General features: G+C 38.1%; 1 protein-coding gene across 3 annotated transcripts in view; it reads left to right on the forward strand.

Moving 5' to 3' along the window:
* sash1b (SAM and SH3 domain containing 1b) overlaps positions 1–21,218 on the forward strand; it is a 59,598-nt gene that overhangs the window by 19,232 nt on the left and 19,148 nt on the right. Inside the window, exon 1 of one of the 3 annotated variants that reach the window (XM_041972421.1) lies at positions 17,571–17,689. The exons of the other annotated variants lie outside the window; for them this stretch is intronic. The gene's annotated coding sequence lies outside the window, so the exon portion shown is untranslated. Of the gene's footprint in view, positions 1–17,570; positions 17,690–21,218 lie in introns of those variants that run through there. 3 annotated transcript variants of the gene reach the window in all.

Consider the following 21,218-nt stretch of genomic DNA (forward strand, 5'->3'; position numbering starts at 1 on the left):
GGTCTGGGCATTTTACAATCCAAGTGGGCTTTTTTTGCAGAATGTGATCAGCTTATTAGACTTAAAGGTTGCATGTGCTGCTGATGTAACTACAGTCACCAACACCCCTCAGCCACTGTTTAGTCAGAAATTCTTGTGACTATTAGGACAAACCCTAGCTATGCCATAGACAAGCAAATTGCCAATATAGCCCCATTAGAGCAGTATGAAGCTGTCTCCTGTGTGCACACGCCTTGTTGTCAAACAACTGAGAAGTAGCAAGCAGGCTTGCGCATGTTGCTGCACTGCCATGGGCATGACGGAGAGGAGGAAGTAGAGCAGCAGAAGCATTCTGTCATTTCTAACTATCTTTCTGAGTGATCATTGTACATCCAAGTGTAGCTGAAATCACAGAATAAACAGTGGCTTTGTCAGACTTAAGAGAGAGAAAAATCAGGATTTAAAAAAGCAGAGCAAAAGCTTTGAAAGGCACCATGGGGTAACACTGGGACTTGATGAGTCCCTTTTCTATTTCAGACTTCAGAAAAAATATAATGACAGCTGCTTCGTTGGGAATTTGGCTTTAATAAGATAAAGAGAAAATGAGTTGGCAACAATGCTAGTAGTAAAACTTCAGCAGCTAGCGTATGTAAGATGCTAACACAGATTGAAACCATTTAGTAAAATATGTTCAAGCAGATCATCTTCTGTTTGTATAAAAATCAGTTTGTGAATTGTGAGATTGTTGCAAACTGACATCATGGCTCAAACCCCTCCCACTGCATGGCGTTGGGAGGGGTCACAGATAATACTTTAAACATAAATGTTCTGGCTATGCAGAATCCTCCACCTTCTGTAAACAGTTTACATTATGCAAACGGCTTCATCGGAGATTAGTAAATAATGGAAATGTTTTAAGTATGATACCAAAATCAACATTGTCAAACGAGGTTAAATCCATCCTAACCTTTGCCTGACCCTTTCACTAATGACAAAAACCCACAAAGGGATTTAAATAGGTCTGGTGGGAGGTAATTGGGATAATACTATCATTTGGCTCAGTTTTGCTATAAATAAATGTGCCAAAATTCACAAAATGCAGAGTTTTAATCAAGAATATTGCTGTTTTCAGCTGTATTGCATTATTTTACTACCTGCTGCTGTTGACGCTGTGCCATGTTGTCATTAGCTCAATAACAGCCTTTGGACGGAATTGGTGCATGTAGGTACGGTACCATATGGAGTCTGATCTTTCTGAATTCCACAGGCCATTAGCTAATGCATTCATGACCAACCCAAGCCTGTCTTGCTGTCCACTGTGCTTTAAGCGCCAGCACTTGACAGCTGTGCTAGACAGTGAAGCCTGGGGTCCACCTTTGCTGCAGCAGGTCGTAGAAGTTGGCATGTCAGTTGGCATGTGCATGCACTTGGATTCTACCTGGCACAATGAGGCCAGCACACTTGCACCAGGTCCTTTGGACCAGTGTCTTGTGAATTCCACTAAGGATGATTCACCTTTAAAAGTGGTAACCCCCCAAGCCATGCAGCTAATGAATATTAAAATGCAAGATTTGTAAATGGGGACACAGGAATCATTAGGGGCTTGATTTTTTAGTCTGATAAATACCAGCACTTGACTGTCATCCAAGAAGACAGTTTACATCTTGAAGAAAGTTTGTTAAATGTCACATAGTATGTCACTGGTATGACACTTTGCTGGCATTTCAGTCTTAGGTTCTGTGAATGGTGTAGTGGTTTGGAGGTGAATTGTTTGTCCCCTACAACTCTGTAAAATGTCACTTTCGTTTTATTTGCTTTGCTGGGGTTTCTCCACATGTGGAAGAAAGTGTCAACATTGTTCTAGAAAATGTTGTTGCTGGAGGTAAAATACTTGAGCCACCTGACCGGTACAAATATTTACAGGAAGTGCTAGCCCTTTAGTTGATTTTACTTATTTAGCATGCGTCAGTTGTTGGATGTGTTTACATCATTTATATTATTCATGTTGATAGATTAGCTTTTAAATTCTCTTCAAAGCCATCGGAGAAACTGAAGATCATGGTTTTGACAGCATGTGTTTAAGCTTAATGTTATAACCCGATGCCTTGAAGTTCTTATTCTGTTAGCATTTCCTAAAATGCATTGCATGACCCGACTCTGCAGTGATCCCTAAGAGAAGGCTTGTTTGTGCAAGTGTTCGCCTGGAGGAATGCTGCATCCCTTTGTGGCTCAAATCTACTGTGTTGAATATTTATCACGCTTCCACGTTTTATTTCAATGTGCTTACACGTCTGGGCATATTACTCAGCTGTCTATGGAGACTTATTCCTCTGTCATCTTGTTAAAGCATAGCTATTTGATCTTATAGTCCTTTTTTTCCCAATAAAAATAGATTTGAGATAAAAAAAAAAAAAAACAACAACCTCAAATTGGCTCATAAAAAGATTGTGCAGTAGAGTAACCAAGGGAGCATCACAGGCGCTGACATTTAGCTTTCAGCTAGCAAACTTCCCCTCTGGAGTCATCCTTGCAGAAAAATTGATTGAAAGTGCAAGACCTTTTATAAACAGACCTATACAGGTTCAGCCATGGATGTAAATAATGAAGTGAAGGATAGCTTCTTGGCTTTTGGCAGGGCTTTATTATGGCAATTTCTGACAGAAAGACTTTCTTTTTCTTAGGAAATAGACAAAGTGATGGTTTTGTGTCTAAATAGCTGTTTATTGGGTGCTTGTGACCTGAATGCTTTGTCATACGGGGTACTCTTGATATGCTACAGCCTGCCTGAGCAAAGTGCAGCTGAATGAAGAAAATCCAAAGATGTATCGGTGGTTGGATGAGGGTAAAGTTGGTTACAAGAAAGGAAAGGAGGTAGAGGAAAATGCTGACAATGACAGAGGAGGCTAAACAATTTAAACGTTCAAGTAAAGTTGTAAAAAAGTCCATTAAGCTAAAGTTTCAAGTAAATAATTGCAAATGTGTTAAAATTAGGGATGTACATGACCAAGCAATTATTTGTTTAGTCACAATGGGGCACATAGTTAACTCATTTTTATTTGTGGTAGTAGGCAAGTTTTGTTTTACTGCACTGAGATGCAGACTTAATACTTAGTGTTGTGTGTTAAGACTGGCATGGCCCCTTTAAGAGTGAGTGCTTACAGTGAGCAAGAGAAGGACATGAGTGTATGTGCATGTCTAAATGAGAGTATACGACTCGAGCAGAAGAAGTTAGCTGTAAGAAACTGCCTGTTTAGAGGCAAATGCTCAGGTTTTGCTATAAGCTTCATCAATAAATGCGCCAGCTGCTCTGGTTGTATGCCAAGTCCAGTGTCTGCTTGCCCAATGCCGCATAAAGTGAAGGGGTTTACTCCATCAGAGGGTTTTTAGCCCCATCTCATCCTCATTGGTACAGGATGGTTTGGTGCAGTCTAATTCGGTAAATCCTAATTTCTTTTGCATTTCCACAGCCAACCATAACCTTACTCGATGGCGTTTCGCCTGGGGAGCTATAGACGCATTAAAACATAAAATATTGCAAATACAATAGCCTACAAATACAAAAGTGACCCAAGAGAAGTAGAAAGAAGCAAAAGCTTTTTAAGTCACACTACTTGTTGCTCTAATCAATCAATAAATTATATCCCTAATCATTTGAACCTCTTTGTATTCAACACTTTAATACACTGTCAGAAAAAAACCCATAATAACAACAAATATATATATATGTATATGTATATATATATATATACATAAGAATATTTTTAGATGACACAATGTTCATCTTCCTCAAGTCGATACATTTAAAAAATTTTTTGTTTATAATTCTTTTTAAATTTAATTTAATGTTTTAATTTTTAATTTAAAATGAAAAACAAAGAATGAAAAAAGAGCATTAGAGAAAACCAGTATTAAAACATCACGTTAAAAATTGAAGCTCAAAAGAAACAGTGAAGATTTTGAATTTTAAATAAAAACTATTCAAATGTAGCAGAGAACAAGGGGGGGGGGGGGGGGGGGGGGGGGGGTATTCCACAAAGTGGGCTTACTGGTTTAGCTGGCTATGTTAACCTAGAGTAAATGGTAATCTTGGGTTTTCTGTTCCAAAATGGCTAATCTAGGTATGGAAAACATATGCTGTGAACATAGCCTGGTAGGGAGTAGGTTTGTTCAGGCTACTATCTCCATGATTTGAGGGAAGGTCACCATATGCTTGAGAACTCCATTTATATTCTTTTATTTAAATTTTTGTCTGGTAACTTCCCCATTGCATGCTTTATTGCCTGCAAAATGAGAAACACTTCCTTATGCAATGTCATCATTCACTGACATTATGTCTCCATTGATTTCTTATCTTCAGTTTTATATATTCCATTTCCAGGTCCGCCTTTGCAATCTGGCACTGTAGCTGGACTTTAATATAGAGTTCATTTACAGTCATCTGGGTCCGGTTCTGATGATGTAAGCCCCTGGGATCCACCTCATCATCTGGTGGTCCCAGTTGATGCCTTATCACTTCTCCACAGGGATGAGAGGTAGTTGCGGTCGCCCTGAACCCGTCTTCCATCCCTTAGACGTCTTCTTATTGGCTGTGAAATAGGAATACCGTTTGTGCTGAGCCTACAGCAATATGGAAATTAATGACTACCGGAGGAATTTTTTCTAAGGAAATTCTTACTAGTTTGAAGAATGTTTTTATATTTTGCTTTAACTTGCTTGCTTTGCTATATAAAATAATATAATATAATATAATATAATATAATATAATATAATATAATATAATATAATATAATATAATATAATAAGCTTATTAAATTTAGCAATTAGATAACACACTGTTGGCTACTCTGCGTTTGGTTATTTTCATCATCATTTCAGAGCTCAGTGGGTGTTTTCTTACATAAGTTTGGCTTAACCACCACGGGGTTGTGATAGCTACTTCATAACCGGTGTTTTAAATCGACAACTCAGGTTAAGACATCAGAGAATTTAGCAACCTTGAGCACAGGCTTTGTCACAGGATTTGTTAAACCTCATTCTTGAAATACCCCCCAGGTGGGTCTTTAACCTAGATTTAAATAAATTGTTTCAGCTGATCTGAGGCTTTCTAGTAGTTTGTTCAAGATATGTGAAGCATAAAAGCTGAAAGCAGCTTCTCCATGTCTAGTTCTGACTCTGGAAACTGATAAGAGACCAGATCCAGATGACCTTAGGGATAGAGTCCTGGGTCCCAGTATGAACCTACTGTCTGCCTACACAGTATAAGAGGTCCCTGATGTATTTTGATCCTAAACCATTCAGAGCTTTATGGACCAGCAGCAGAACTTTAAAGTATATCCTTTGACAGACCAGCAGCCAGTGTAAAGACCTCAGAGCTGGACTGATGTGGCCCACTTTCTTGGTCTTGGTGAGTACTTGAGCAGCAGAGTTCTGAATAAGCTGCAGGTTTGATTTTTTAGGTAGACCTGTAAAAACACTGTTAAATAATCAAGCCGACTAAAGAGAAAGCATATTTTTCCAGGTCATGTATAATACATCAGATCTTTTACCCTTGATATATTTCTAAGGTGATAGTAGGCTGACTATATGATTCCCTTAATGGGTTTTTCTAAGTTCAGGTCTAAGTCTATCACTACACCCAGATTTCTGGCCTGGTTGATGTTTGTTAGGTGCAGAGACTGAAGCTCTGTGGTGACCTTTGATTATGTCTTTTTGGCTCCAAAGACAATCAACTTAGTTTTACATGTAGATGTTAAACAGAAAAGGCCCCAGGATGGAACCTTGGGGAACTCCACATGGAATTCTTGTCTGCTCAGACGTAAAGTTACCTGTTAACGCAAAGTACTTTCTGTTCTCTGAGTAAGTTTTAAACCAGTTTAGTACAGTGCCAGAGAGGCCCACCCAGTTCTCCAGTCATTTAAATAATATATATTGTGGTCAACTGCATCAAATGTAGCACTGAAGTCCGGTAAAACTAAGACTGACATTTTTCCATCGTCTGTATTCAAACATATATCAATAATGACTTCGGTCAGAGCAGTCTCAGTGCTGTGGTGCTGTCTAAAACCAGATGGGAGTACATCATAGTACATCATGTTTTTAGTTAAAAAAGTCATTTAGCTGATGAAAAACAGCTTTTTTTTCAGTGATCTTACATGGAAATAGAAGATTTGAGATCAGGCTGTAGATGTTCATTTGGAAGAGGAGGAGAATGGTAAACATCCAGCAGTTTGTTCTTTCTTCTTGGTACGTGGCTTTAAACAGCAAAAAATCCACCATAAATTTAAACATGGAGCTGTTGCCCCCTTTGTTTTTAGTGTCGAGTCGCACAGGAAGTGATTATGATTTTGACCAATCAACAGACTGCAGTGTGTCAAGCCCCGGTAAGATTGGGTCCTAAGAAAGTAGAATGGGTTGGATTGTATATTCTGACAACCATTCGGTTTTTTGCCTGTTGAAAAGCAAAATGCGTAGCGACCTGACCCATCCTGTATTGACCTGGACTCATAGATGGAAAACGGGGCTCTCCTGCTTGCAATCTATAAAAACAAGTTACAGAAACGCGTATGATTAAATGCATTCAGTTACACAGTTACAGAAATTTTGCTATTGTAAATTGGTTTGTAACTTTAGAGATCTGATCAAAAATGTTCTATTAGTGATATGTCTTTTTATTTATTTATGTGTCTATCACTTCCTCTCTACTGTTAGCATGTGTTGTAGCGCTGCATTGTGTTTCTTTTTTCCAGTATTTCTTTCCTCTTACATTGCGTGGATATTTTCTTTCAAGAGTTGAGGAGCTTATTTTTTCAAACTAAGACCCCCCCTCAGACCCCTAACCTTATCTTATCCTCATAAACCTGTAAGAGGGGTCTAAATGATCTTTTTGTTTTCATTTTATGAAAAATTAACAGTTCAAAGCATTTGAACATCGTCCAGCCTGTAAAACACGAGCAGGAGTAGGTCCCACACACTTGACAAGGACAGCATTTTTCCAATTGCATCGATCGGGCTAATCATAAAATTTAGAATTGCCCCCAAACATTTGATTGCAAAATACAGATTATAGGTCTCAGTCCGGAGACCTTATGTGTTAAAACCTACAGGGTCAATTTTGTGCCATCAATGCATTCACAAAATGTGCCACATATACAGTAACTGTCTTTCTTTCCTTGTCCTGGTGTCTCAGTCAAGGTTATATCCACATGTATCCATTTCATAAGCACTTTGCTCTTAGCGGTATTAGATATTAATCACGTAATGGACTCAATGGTGGCCTGTAGAGTCTAGGTTGAGATATATGAATGGGCACATCTATTATCTCATTAGCTCTTGAAATTGACACATTTATGATTTATCCCAATATATATAACACACAAGAGGTTTCTGAGCTATAAAATTAGCTTTCTTCTTAATGAACAGGATTGTTTAACCACTAAAAAAAGTAAAGTAAAAAAAAAGCACATGCATGAATCCTAGCCTTTTTCAAGTGTGTAGCTCCATTAAAATCAACCCACTACTGGGTAACACTACTTCCGTGTTATATTAAAAAAAATGAAAATTTCTCAGTGTAAAACGTTTTTGTGATGGGGTTTAGGGTTGCTCAAAAGCTAAATTCCTTTTGCCCTTTTAAAGCAGGAGTTGCCTCTTCAGTTGTGTTCTTTTCCGTGTGACTGCACTTAAAAGGACTCCAGTAGATCTGTGCTGACATTTAGCTTCCAAGAAAGACCCTTGTTTGTTTTTTTTCCCGAAAAATATGGTCGATGTCCATCATTTTTTTTCCATGTATCGCTAGGAAAAAGCTTTTGTTGAGCAGATCTGGCAGTCTGCGTAGCAACTGCAGGCCAACGCATCTCGACAACGCTCAGAAAGGGGGATGGCTTAGACTACTGGAAGTTCCTCCTCAATAACAAAAATCTCTAAATGTGCTGAAACCACAATGAAAAGACTAATTGATCTTCAAATATCAGTATAAAAATATAGGTTTTATTATAGAGCTCTCAGCTTTAGAGAATCATCAAGCTGCACCTTTTTTTAATCACTAATGCCAGAAGCTCAGGGTTTGTGCTTCTGTATATAATTTTCATGCAGCTTTGTGATTGTAATTAGTTATAGCTTTCATTATGTGTATATGATTGCAGTCAATCTGTTGTTCCAACAATGGGAACTTGGCCTAAATCTCTTTACGTTCACAGTGGCAATAAGTGTGGGCTCCCTGTGAGACCGTCACTGACTGTTCAGCTGATTAAAATTGGTTACAGTTCATACTGCTGTGATCTAAACAGCTGTGGTAACTTCAGTTATGAGCTAATAATGCTCCAGCGGATAAAATGTACTGTGAAACAGAATTATTTTCAGCTTCACTGGCAAATGTTGCATCTGCATGTGTGCAAGGCCTAAATGGTTTTGAAACAATATTCTTTGTAGGTTTTTTTAACATCAACACATTTTCTGAGATCTGAACTTTAAGTATATTTAGAGTGACTCTACTCAGTCTTTATTCACTTCATCAAGATATTTCAGAAGGTACAGCCCTGAAATGGTTCCAGTCTTATCTCGTCGTTCTGTCAGTTTGTGTCAATATTTCCCAACTGTGGTGCCCCATTTTGTGCCCTGTTGTCTTTTCATTATAGAGTATATAGTTCCTCTTGGCTCAATTTTTATAAAATAATATATATTGTTTCATTATTTTGCAGACGATTTACAAATACACTGCCTGCCATGTATTATGTATTGTGTAGTACTGTGGTAGTTTATATTGTTTTTATTGTATATTTTAGTTATTTTAGTTTATATTGCATATTGTTTTTGTGAATATTGATGCGATCTAGACAACTTTTATTTCCACATTTCAATTCTGTCCTTTTCTCTTTTTTTCTCTTCTTCTATCCCCCTGTCAGGTTCAGCACTGAAATATCAAGACTAAAGAAAATAAGATTACAATAAAAATAATAAAAATATTCCAAACATCAAGGGCAGCCATTTATATAACATGTCTTCCTTAGTAGAGCAAATCTGTCCGGCAAAATATGGCACACAGACTGCCGTTCTGTATGTTAGTGTGCTGGACAGGACAGGGTATTAAAAAAATAAAAAAATTGTTGGACCTCCTTTAGCTTTGATTGCGGCACACGTGCATTGTGCTGTTTCATTAAGCTTTTGCAATGTCACAAGATTTATTTCCATCCAGTGTCCCCCCACCAAGATCATGTATTAAAGATATGAGAGTCTGACCACTGGGCAAAGCCTTCTCCAGTGGAGTTAAGGTCTGGACTCTGTGGTAGCCAATCCATGTGTGAAAATGATGACTCATGCTCCCTGAACCACTTTTTCACAATTTGAGCCAGATGAATCCTGGCAGTCATCTTGGAATATGGTCGCGTCATCAGGGAAGACAAAATCCATTGATAGAATAATCTGCTCATTCAGTATATTCAGGTATCAGCTGACCTTATTCTTTGGATACATAATGCTTCCATCACTCTGGAACAGGGTAAATCTGGACTCATCAGACCACATGAATCTCCCTTCATTGCTCCAGAGTCCAATCTTTATGTTCCCTAGAATAATTAAGCCTTTTTCTTTGGTTATCCCCAATGATTAGTGGTTTTCCTATGGCTACACAGCTTTTCAGTCCCAATCCTTTGGGTTCCCTTCACATTGTGTGTGGAAATGACCTTACTTTCACTATTAAACATAACCATGAGCTCTACAGTTGATTTTTGTTTAACCATCTGATTTCACAAAATGCTGAAGTGATCACTGATGATCAGTCAAGATTTTTATTTCTGACCCAATACCTTCTTCAAAGACAATAGCTCACTATTATCCTTCCAATGTTTAAAAATGCGTTGGACAGTTCTTAACCCAATTTTAGTAGTTTCTGCAATCTTAGATGTTTTCTTTGCTTGATGCATGCCAATAATTTGACTCTTACTAAAGTATTTTCCATGACCACTGGATGCATCTTTCCACATGGTTGTTTAAGAAATAAGAAGCTACTCATTGCATCAGCTAGGGTTAAAAAACATGTTGCCAGCTGAAAGATAATCAACCATGCAGTAATAATCCAATAGGAGGCTCGTAACTATTTGCTTAGTTAAATCCAGGTGATGACTTTTTTTTGTACGTCTTCCAGTTAAAACCAATAGCCATATTTCTGTCCAGGCTCTGCTGAATTATCTTTGAGATATAAAGTTATGAATGGACTTAATTAGAACAAAACAGAAATAATTTTATTTGGGCAATCCAAACTTTAAGATGGTGACCGCACCATTAGTTTTTATAGTCATTCTGTTTGACTTTGAATTGACTAGGATGAAGTAGGTTTCTGAATGTTTTTCTCCAAATGGCATAACCTTAATAACTGATGGGTGCAAACACTGTCTGCCTTCACAAACACTGTTTTGTTGACACATTAATCAGAGCTGTAACACTTGACCTTGTGCTATATAATCAGCTGCTCACTCATAAAAGCTCCAGTTAGTTGTGTCGGAGCATCTGTGATTTTTTTTTTTTTTTTTTTTTTCTTTGTTTTGTTTGTTTTGGCTTCAATCCTGCTTGATTTAGACCAGCGACTGGCTAACCTTTCCACAAAGCCTCAAATCTGCTCGACTGAAATAAAACTAATGGACTGGAAGAGAGAAAAGGAAATGAAATGCACTCAGATCCATGTGAATAAAAACAATAACAAGAATAAAACAGAACAAAACAATGGTTTGTAGTATTGACCTATTTTTGTGTAACTTTCAGATTACACAGGGGCAAATTTCTCAGTAAAAGGGACTTTTTTATGATGTGGTGCTTTCTGGTGTGCTTCAACCTCTTTGTCTCTTTGAACCACAAATCATTTGATGGAAACATTTGGACACTTTGGATGGTTGTTGTTTTATAAGAGCTGTCCTATTTGCACAGGGCAAGCATCACAAAGAGGATGTGGGTGTTCTGTTGGTTGCTCTGATAGGGAAGCTACAAAAAAAATGCAGTATGTGCATTTCTGTGATACATGACAGGAAGCTGCACGACAGGTATTGTATCTGCTTGGGCCTGCAGGATGGACAGAGCAAATAAAAACAACACCTATAACCCCTGCTTTAGCCAAAGTGGATAGGTGACCTTCCTGTAAGCTCTTTTTTTTGTTGTTGTGAGTTGTATGTTTGCATGTTTAAACAAATATGTACTTTTTAAAAACCCAGTTTCTTTCTAATTTATAAATGCAATGATACTCCTAGGTTACACTGATCTGAAACTATTGATGTTACTTTGATAATTATTGATAGTATTTTTCAGCATATACCAAAAGATGACATGCAGTGAATGCAGCAACATTGGCTGTATTTGATAACCAATGTCAATGTGTCAACTAGTTGTTTCTGTGAGGTGTACAATAATGCTTTTAAGACCAGTAACCAATCCCTTGCAAGCAGGTAATGACCAGTAAACAAGCCAACTTGACCACAAAAGTCATCCAGTTCTCTGCACACACAATTACATTGTCAGATGTGACTGAGGGATCAGACGATTTCGATTCAATCAGCTTTTTAAGCCGATTGTGGCTCTGCTAGCTAAGTGTATCACAGGAAATTTTACTATCTCTCTGCCCCATGATCAAATTCAGTACCCAGTTTTTAAATTTAATTTAAATGTATTTAGTATTTTATTCTACTTAACTTCCTGTCTTCTTCCCTGCAATTTTGTATGTTCTGGTATTTTAACACTGGGTTAGAAAGTACGTTTTTGAATAATGTAGTATTACCACCCAAGTGTGATGTTTGACTTCATAGTCCTAAACTGCAGCCTCTTACAATGGGCTGCATATCATAATGTACTCTAGTAACTGCTTTCATGCATCAAGAAGCAAATGGAGGTATGCATTGTAGTTTGAAGTGACAGACTGTGGGACAATTCTGGAGAAATAATGGAGAAAATACATTAGGCCTAAAGGAAGAGAAACAAAGACAAGCAAAGTGATAGAAAAGTGGGGCAAAATATCTTAAGAAAACTCAAGGATTTAAAAAAAGGAGAGCAACATATGGAAGCTGGGAAGAAGAGATTATTTAAGAAAGAGATTGATGTGATAAAACGGAGAGGATTGCAGAATAAAGGTTTTGGATTAAAATGATCTGTGGGCTGTTGAACCTTTATATTGTAATAAACAGAGGATCTCCCCCACAATGATATGACCTAAATAAATAAATACCAGCGTTTCTTGTGTACCTACAGGTAGGCCTTGTTGGATTAGGTTTAGGTTAGCATAAAGATATAAGCTACTCTGCAATAATCAGGCATTATTTTATCTGCAGATTGAATCCATTCCAAAGGACCATCTCCAAGATCCCACAGTTGAAGCTCTTTTTATGATTCTGTAAATTAGTACATGTGAAAGTCTCACATACAATATCAATTCATTTAAAATGCATTTATGTATCAGTTTATGTTGAGTTAACCATAAGGAGGTGATTCATGATGCATGAATTTTATTATTTAATTTTTTATTCCTGAGAGCTTTTTCTTGATTTAATGCTTTTTAAGCATTTTGCATTATTGAAGGTTATATATTACCAGAACATGCTCGGTCAGATCCTTTAAATGCACCTCAGTACCTCGCTTCTGTGAAGCCAGAGTAATAAAGATTTTCCTGAGAATATACCATAGAAACCTGAGTAATAAACACTGTACAATAAACACAAACATAATTGTGTATTTTCTGGTGCAAAGTTGTGATAAAACCCCTTTAAATAAAACATACAATACAAGCAGAATTAAAAAAAGGAAAAAAAATTAAATGAAAAATACTTTATTGATCCCTGAGGGTAATTGCAATATAATTGCAATATATATATTTTATGGAGTGGCTATGCTTGTTTTAATGACTTGCTCAGTGTTCTTGAGATACAAAGCCTTGTACCATGCTGAAGTCTACTTTTTCAAATCCCATTCAAGACTTCAAGACAACTTTATTGATCCCAAAAGAGCAATTCATTTATAGCTCACCCACATCAACATCACATATCAACAATCAGTCATCAGAATCAACAAACAATGGTCTTATCAGCACCAGCAGTCCAAACAAACAAGAAGATCATAAGACTGGAATATTTCTCATGATAAAAAATAAATAAATAAACAGGTTGAGGTTACAGTATCACTCAATTAAAAGACTACTGCCATAATTCAGTTGCCTGATGGCTGAAGGAATAAAAGACCTGGAGAAAAAATTTATTTTACTTAAAGCGACTAGAAGGCTTCACAAACTCATCATTCTTTATTTGATGGGGTTGCCTGATGTTGATAATCATGATAATGGCCTTCTTCTTTACCCTAGACCCCCAGAGTGAACTCTCAGTTTGACTGCAATTATCTTTGAACAGATCCTAACTATGTTATTCAGGCTGCACTGAGCCTTAGTGGATGGCCCATAAAGCCAAGATATAAAAGAAAAAGTTAAGACTTCCAGTAAATGAACAATAAAAAGTGCATGAAATAGACTTAGAAACTTTAAAAGTCTGATTTCCACAGTAAAAAAATTCTTGACTTCTTTTGACTCAAAGAAAAAAAAAAGAAAATAGTGAGTGGTATGTTCAGGTGTTAGTAGACACATTAAGGACAGAAACCTGTTGGTGAAACAAGTTTGTAAAAGTGGCTTATGGCACAAAAAGTAGATTTCCAAGCAGCTCTGTAAATGAGTAGACTGAAAAGGATATCAAACCAACTAATAACCATCAGTTTGTACTCAACAAACCACAGTCAGATTGTGTATAGGTGAAGAAGCTTCAAAACTTTTGTTACCCTCCCCAGGACTGATCAGCTAACAACAATTACTTACCAATGCTTTTCTATGTGGCTTTCTATCAAGTAACTGTTACATATATTATGATTCCAGTTTGATTATAAGTTGACAAAATAATACCAAAAGTCTTGTTTAAATCCTTCAATATAAATCTTGCTATCTTGTTGGTGATGGCATGGGACCTGCTGTAGCTGAATAGCAGGCAGTCAAATTAATACTACTCCCCCACATTGTTTCCTCCACTGCCTTTTTTACATGGCAATATAGCAGGTCGTCAGCAGTATTGCTTTAATCGTACATCATAACCCCTCATTTCCACTGGGTGCGTGTGTGCCGCATCATTGCTCTCCACTGCTGTTCGCAGCCATTTTAGTCAATGGTTATGTCCACACTGGGTGCGCCGCAGCGCATGTCAGAAGCATCCCAGAAGTGCCTTGTCGCGGCTCTCCGCTATACTTACGCGCCGCGTCTATTATGACGGAAATCAGACATGGGAGCAGTGTAAAAACTTCTGGCATTTTTAAAAAATAAAAGCCCCAGTGCGGATTTGCACTGTTGAACTATGTAAACATTACGTCTTTAACCGGTCAAGTGGTCTCAGTGTTTTTTGTTTTTTTGTTTTTTTGTTCATCATGGACAATGAGACGTTTATCCTGGAAGTGGAGAATCACAAGACTCGACAATTCTGCTGTTATTTCATGATCTTGCAGGTCAAGCTAGGCGGACTGCACTCGCGAGCGCTCCGCATCTGACATGCTCCCGGTGTGGATTGATGTGCCACAGAGGTCGGAACAAAACCGTGGCACAGCCAGACTGCAGCACACACACACCCAGTGGAAATGAGGGGTAATTCTGCAGTCTCTGTGTTGAGGCTTTGCAAACAATGGCTACATGTTGCAACATTTTGCTGCCTCTTTGGGATAGAGCTGCGAGTTGATCCTGGTTGTATTGAGGCTACTACTTACCAAAATCATATGGGCAAGTCAAAAGTTGTTAGGAAGATGTTTTGTGGATGGATGAGACATTAAATGTAGATTTTGATTTGAATATTGGAAAAAAAAGAAAAAGTAAAAAAAGAAATGTTGCATTACAAAAAGAAAACATGATGGTAGTAACATCATCCTTTGGCCCCATTTTGCAGCTTTTGGGCCAGAGGTGCTTGTCGTTATGAATTGAATGATGAAGTCTGAATGATGAAGGCAGATTCTAAAGGAAAATGTCATCTGTCTGAACAGAATGTCAAGAGAAAAAGAGTCATCGAGTAAGACAAATAGTCTAACATCCATACAGTTCGTCCAGATATTGTTTTTTTAAAAAGACCTAACTAGTGTTGAACCATTTTCCAACTAACTCATCACAGATCCTCATGTCACGACTCATGTCAGTGTTTTTGGCTAATTGCAGTTAGCATCTATTAAGAGATCTAATAGCTGAAAGATAAATATCCTTTTAAATGACAGCAGAGATGAAATTCAGAAGAGATGTCATTTAAATTGAAATATTAATTCGATAAAAAATTATGATAAATCAGGATGTCAACAGAATTTGTTAGGCAAACTACAGTCCAATAAACAGAAAGTCAACACTTTTAATGGATTTCAACTCCAGAATATTATAAAGGAATCTTCTGCCAAGGCTGCTATATCATTTTCTGTTACTTCAAGTTAAAATACCAGGGTCACAATTTTCAGCATGGGATAAGCTAATAAATAGGTTCATATGGGCGGGAGCCAGGCCCAGGATACGACTCAAAACCCTTCAACTAGACAAGAAGAATAGGAATTGGCCTTACCAAATCTTAAAAGATACTATTACGCTGCACAGATGAGAAATGTAGTATATTGGTGCTCTCCGCATTACTAAAATACATAAAATACTATAATGTATTTAATGTAAACACATCAATTGCTTTATTACTTTTGGTTTTAAATAAACTTTAACAGCAACATGTAACAATAAAGACCTACAAAAACTTAACTGCAATTACAAAATCACCTAAATAAACATTACTCATATGTTCTCTAAATGAAAATTAACAAAAATCTACAAAAACAGACTATACATGATAATAAATATATTAAAAATCTATAAATAATGATGTAAATGAACACATGTAAATCCGCTTGACCTTTCCCCAATGACTTTTTGTCTTTATATAGGTATAGTGGTGGCATAAGTTTCAGTCATCTTGTAGAGAGCATTAAATTCTCCTCATGCCGGAAAGGTATTCAGCAGCCCTCTGAATACCTGATCAGTCCCTTCTGAGTCTGACAGTAAAGATGGTCACTCAGCTGGGTATACTGGTAGATACTGGTCCATGGTAAAAACTGAAGTTGCTGAGGACGTAGATGTGACATCAACCTCAGTGACCAGTGAAGAGCGGCATTTATGGAAATTAAATAAATATTTGTGTACTACAAAATTGATCTCAGAATCTTCCATAGTGCAGTGTGCAATCACAAAGTCAGTTTTGTTGTTAGTTCACCAGGTACATCAGCGGATACTGGAGGGTGACAGACTGCCCTGCAGAGGATGGAGATAAACCTAAGATGAAGAAGAAGAACAATAACAAAAGCCATCCATGTTAGATATCATACTAAAAAAACAACTGAAAATTAAACTAAATGTTATGCATTTGTTTAAGAAAAAGTCCCCTGTCTCATAATTGCATCCTATGGTTAATCTTACTAACATAATTTAACAAGACATTAAATGTATACATAGACAGGTTTTTTTTTCCTCACCTGATGATTTATCCTGGACTAAGCCTGAGAAGGTGACCTGTCCCAGTACTGATTCATGATCTTGACTTCAGCAGTTACAATGCTTAAAGTGAAAACTCTGTTCATTTTATTTGCATGACTGTCTTGTAAAGTTAACCAATTTGCGCAAACGCCATATCTCAGTCTATAAATCATTAATACAAAAGCAAATAACATAAGCTTGTCTGCTAACAAACGCTGTCATTAATTGGCTAAACGTTTGTTAAAGTTGTTTTTGAAGGGGAAAAAATTATATATATATATATATTCACAAACACAAAAACCTTAGCTTTAATAGTAAGCTAACTAACCTGTTAATGTTAAAATGATATTTTATGGCTTTTGCCGAAAACAATCCAGAGATGGTGTTAAATAAACCTGAAACCAGAGCTCTTTCATCAACTTTAATGCTGTCAATCTTTTAAAAACGAAAGGTTAGAAATATCTGTATTCACAGAAAGCACCCACTGCATCTAGTTGTAGAAAAACCTCCTCGTTAACTCTTTCACAGGATTACTTCAGTGAACTGAGTTGCAGAAATGCTCAAAACTCATGGTAAATTTAGACTGACAGGGGCGTTGAATATTAAAAGGGCATCTCTACAAACATTAACTTTTATGTATAAGTTTTACATCCATTAGTCACCCCTCTGTTCATAAATTCCTTTGTTCATCATGTAAATTTTTGCTTCCCACAGCTGTTGTTTTCCATGTCAAGTGAATTTTTCCTCAGCATGATTTTCCCCATGTAATGCTTAAAAAGAGACGTGTCCCATGGGTATGTTTTTTTTCCTGATGGGAGCAATTCGCATGTTTTCACACCCTCTGGAATGATCTCATCCTGGGGTTCGGCGATCTTGCATCCCATGATTGACAGCTCCCCTCCACTCCTGCCTTGTGTCTCGCAGGAGGATCAGTGGTTGCTGTGGTCTTGTGAGGGGGTGAGCCGTGCTGCCACACTGATGCATTCAGAGACATTGCGAACTGGCAGGCGTGTCTCGGGGGATCGCGCCATAGTCACACAAGGGTAATTACCCGAGCACGGGGGTGAGGGGCACATGAAGTGATTTCAGCACCTCCGCATTAAACATGGTCCGAGGAATATGAACAATCCACAGGCTGCTTCACTTCAAACCCTGAGCTATTCATAGAGCTTTTTACAAGTGAGGAATCTATATAGTTTTAGGTGTGAATTGTGTTGAATTTTAAAGCTTGTGATGAGGAGAGGGAGGGTATTTGTTTTCAGGATGGCTGAATTAAACATGCTTCAAGGATCGGGAACAATCTGCATGCAGCTCAGACTGCAAACGCACCACCATCCACAGAGAATTTAATACACACAGAATTTAAATTCATGTAATTTTGCTAAAATGTAAAAGAGATCATTTGCTTTCTGATCTTTAATTTATATGTCCTGTAATGAGTGGAGACAAGCTACTTTAGAGCAACCCACAGGGTGCATGTTTTCACGTTTGAATTAGTTTTCAGATACCTTAGCTCAGCCTTTACCAAACCAGGGTCCCAAGTTAATTTCAGGGGGTCCCCAGATCATTGTAGAAAATGGGGGGGGGGGGGGGGGGGGGGGGGGGGGGGGGGGGAGAATCTGAGTTTGGCATTATCATGGCGAGAGAAGCTGATTTTCATTATATGGGTGTTTTGTCACAACTGTTAACATAATCCACCAAAAACCACTTTATCCTCCTTATTAACAAAAGGGGGGTGGGGGTCGCGAAGACCATCGTATGTTATCTTGGAGTCATGGCTCAGAAAGTTTGGACACCACTGCCTAAGCTTACTGTATTCCGATCTGTCCTGTGTGTTTCCAGCTAATGTGTAAAATCCCTGTCGGATTTGCATGATTGATTTCTGTAGACAAAAGGTCTGTTCCAGGCCTCCTGTTGCCCTCTTAATCCTCTTGAGTTTCACATGTGTCTGTTTTCAATCTGGATCCCTGGCTGGTTTCTTATGATCGTTAGATTGTTGGGGCATAGGGCACAGAGCTGATCTAAACAAGGTTAGGTGTTTTCTATGCCATCTGTGACTGATGCACATGCTATATTGTGACCCCTGTCATTAAACCTGCATTTAGAGCTCATCAGAATCCACTTAACCACTCAGACTTGGATGGCTAAGCTCCTTCGCTGATCCTCATTCTTTAGTGGATCCCAGGGTTGACAATGTCATATGTAGAGGGTATGTGTATATGTGTGTCCTTTGAAATCTCTGTAATTCTTGAGATTTCATATATATTTGTTACATATTTCTGCTGTTATATTAAACTCTTGATTAATTCCAAAATGGGTATTTTGTATTATTTAACATATAAGGGCAAGTCAGACAAAGTGAAAAATAAGGATTTTTCTTCTTATATCAGTTTGTGATCTACCAGATTTCTGACAGGCACTTGAGTAAAAACTTAAAATGTTTTAATGGAAAGGATTATAGACAGATAATTACAAGTATGGTATGACCTTAGTGAGAAATGCTTGGATGTTCAATGCTTTTCCTACTCCAATCTTTTTTTTTTTTTTTTTTTTTTGTAGAAAAAGACATATGGTTTGCTGTTTCAGACCATATTAAAACCTCCGGCCTTCTAACATGTGCTGATGCGCCTTTGTTGTGCATTAGTGTCATGTGAATTGAAGTTGATCCGCTGATGCTGTGCATTTGGTTACAGCAAGGATGGAAGTTATAGAGAGAAAATGCTGGCATCGTGCACATTAACACTCTAAGCAGCGACACTGTGGAGCCTTGATGTCATCTTCACGTGTTTAAGTTCACATTAATGCATCGTTTTTATTTTATTTTCTTGCTGATTTGTGAATATTTCATCATTTCCTTACAGTGTAAAGTCCCACAAGCAAATAGTCAGGATTGGTTCCCTCAGGGATCTACTCAGTTTCATGGTGAACCTTTTTGGTGCTGTGTAGATTGAGGTCACATTCACACCAGGATAGTCTGAGGTACTTGGTCCAATTGGGCAAGGAATTCCCAAAAAATTTGCGTTCACACTGCACTTTACTCTAGCAGACCGAACCACCTGGACAGCACCAGTTACAACTAGGGCTGCAATGACTATTCCGATAGTCGATTAGTCACCGACTATTAAAACGACTTGTCGACCAATCGGATAATGTACCTCGTGATTATTATAAATGGCTCTTATTTCACTTTCAGCTTTGAAATCTTGCATGAGGTTGTTATGAAAGTCCGCCGTGCCTCCTCTTTAAATGTTCGAGCATTGCAGACATACTTCCGTTGTACGCAAGGTCCGCTTGACAAATCTCGCATGCATTTATTTTATAAGTTTAACGTAAAGTTAGCCCAGACTTTTGACGTCCTCTGCTGTTGTTTTGCTCCCTAGTCAGCCGCCATATTTTTCTACTGGTGGACTTTTTCCACTGGTGGACTTTATTGCGCATGTGCAACTCTCAGCAGAGATTAAAAAAAAGGAGACGATGTCTCACTCTGTAGTTTTTTTTGGGTTTTTTTTGTTTTGTTTTGTTTTGTTTTTTTTTTGCCGACAATATTCGACGGCTAAATTCGTTGTCGACTGTTTTCATTGTCGACTATTGTCGACAACGTCGACTAATCGTTGCACCCCTAGTTACAACAACTGCTTTCTGGGGGCGGTATACACAGAAACAACCACTGACCAAGAAGAAAAAAGAAAAGAAGAAAACCAAAAGGACTAAAAACAGATATTCTTCCCTTTAAGTTGGCTCGTTCACGCAAGTAAACAATGGCGTAACAGTAAATTTATGCATTCTCTAGGTTTCTTTTTTAATTTGGTGTTCAAACCTAATTTGGTTGTCACAAGAATCCGTCCAGTATGACCAGCAGGAGAGGAGCGAGTTATCTAGAATATCTATGATGCATCACAACTCTTCCTCTCTTTAGTCCCCCTAGATGGTCAATTTGCTTTCACAGTGCAAACAAACTGCACCAGGCTTCACTAGCTAGAGTTTGAGATGTTAACAAGGTTTAAAACTGAGTTTATATTAGAAGTGGGCTTTCATTTAAAACTTAACTGAAGGATCGCTTGTCTCTCTGTGTTTTTTTTTTTTGTAAATGACCTTTAGTGGCTCCGGATCCTTGCAGGACAAACTCACTATTTCTGTTGCTTAAGTAATACTTTGGGAGGCAAGGCGTAAGAGTTACATCAACCATGTAACTTTATTCTATTGTAACCTAAAAAAACCTTACAACAATGATTGGTGTCATGACGGACTGTAAGTGATCTCCTCGGGGTATCAAACCTCGGATGAGCGCTCAGCCTGGCACAGACTAAGTCAGAAGACTTGATGGTGACAATAAAAAGAGATGGCTGACAGGGAGGAATGGCATCCATCTCTGGCTCCTTCTGTGAACAGAGGTGACGACCAGCCCGCCGCTGTGTAGCCAGGCGGAAAACTGACCTTTCTGGCATGAGCTGCCTCGGCCCTTTGGCACCACGCATTGAACGCAGCCCTCCACCATCTCCTCCATCCATCTGCAGCTCAGCATAATCTGCAGCCCGCTGCCAGAGATCTGACTCCTCGTAGTTACCTCCTGCTGCTGCTCCTTGCTGCTCTGGAGCCTGTGGTCAGTTCCTAAAGACGAAGATTACAATTAAATGGGATCACGATCTGACAAAGAATGCGGACGGTTACATCTCCTGACTTAATCTCTGACTAATACTGCAAGCAAATG

The sequence above is a fragment of the Melanotaenia boesemani genome, chromosome 20, assembly GCF_017639745.1.
Source record: "Melanotaenia boesemani isolate fMelBoe1 chromosome 20, fMelBoe1.pri, whole genome shotgun sequence".
Classification (NCBI taxonomy): Eukaryota; Metazoa; Chordata; class Actinopteri; order Atheriniformes; family Melanotaeniidae; genus Melanotaenia; species Melanotaenia boesemani.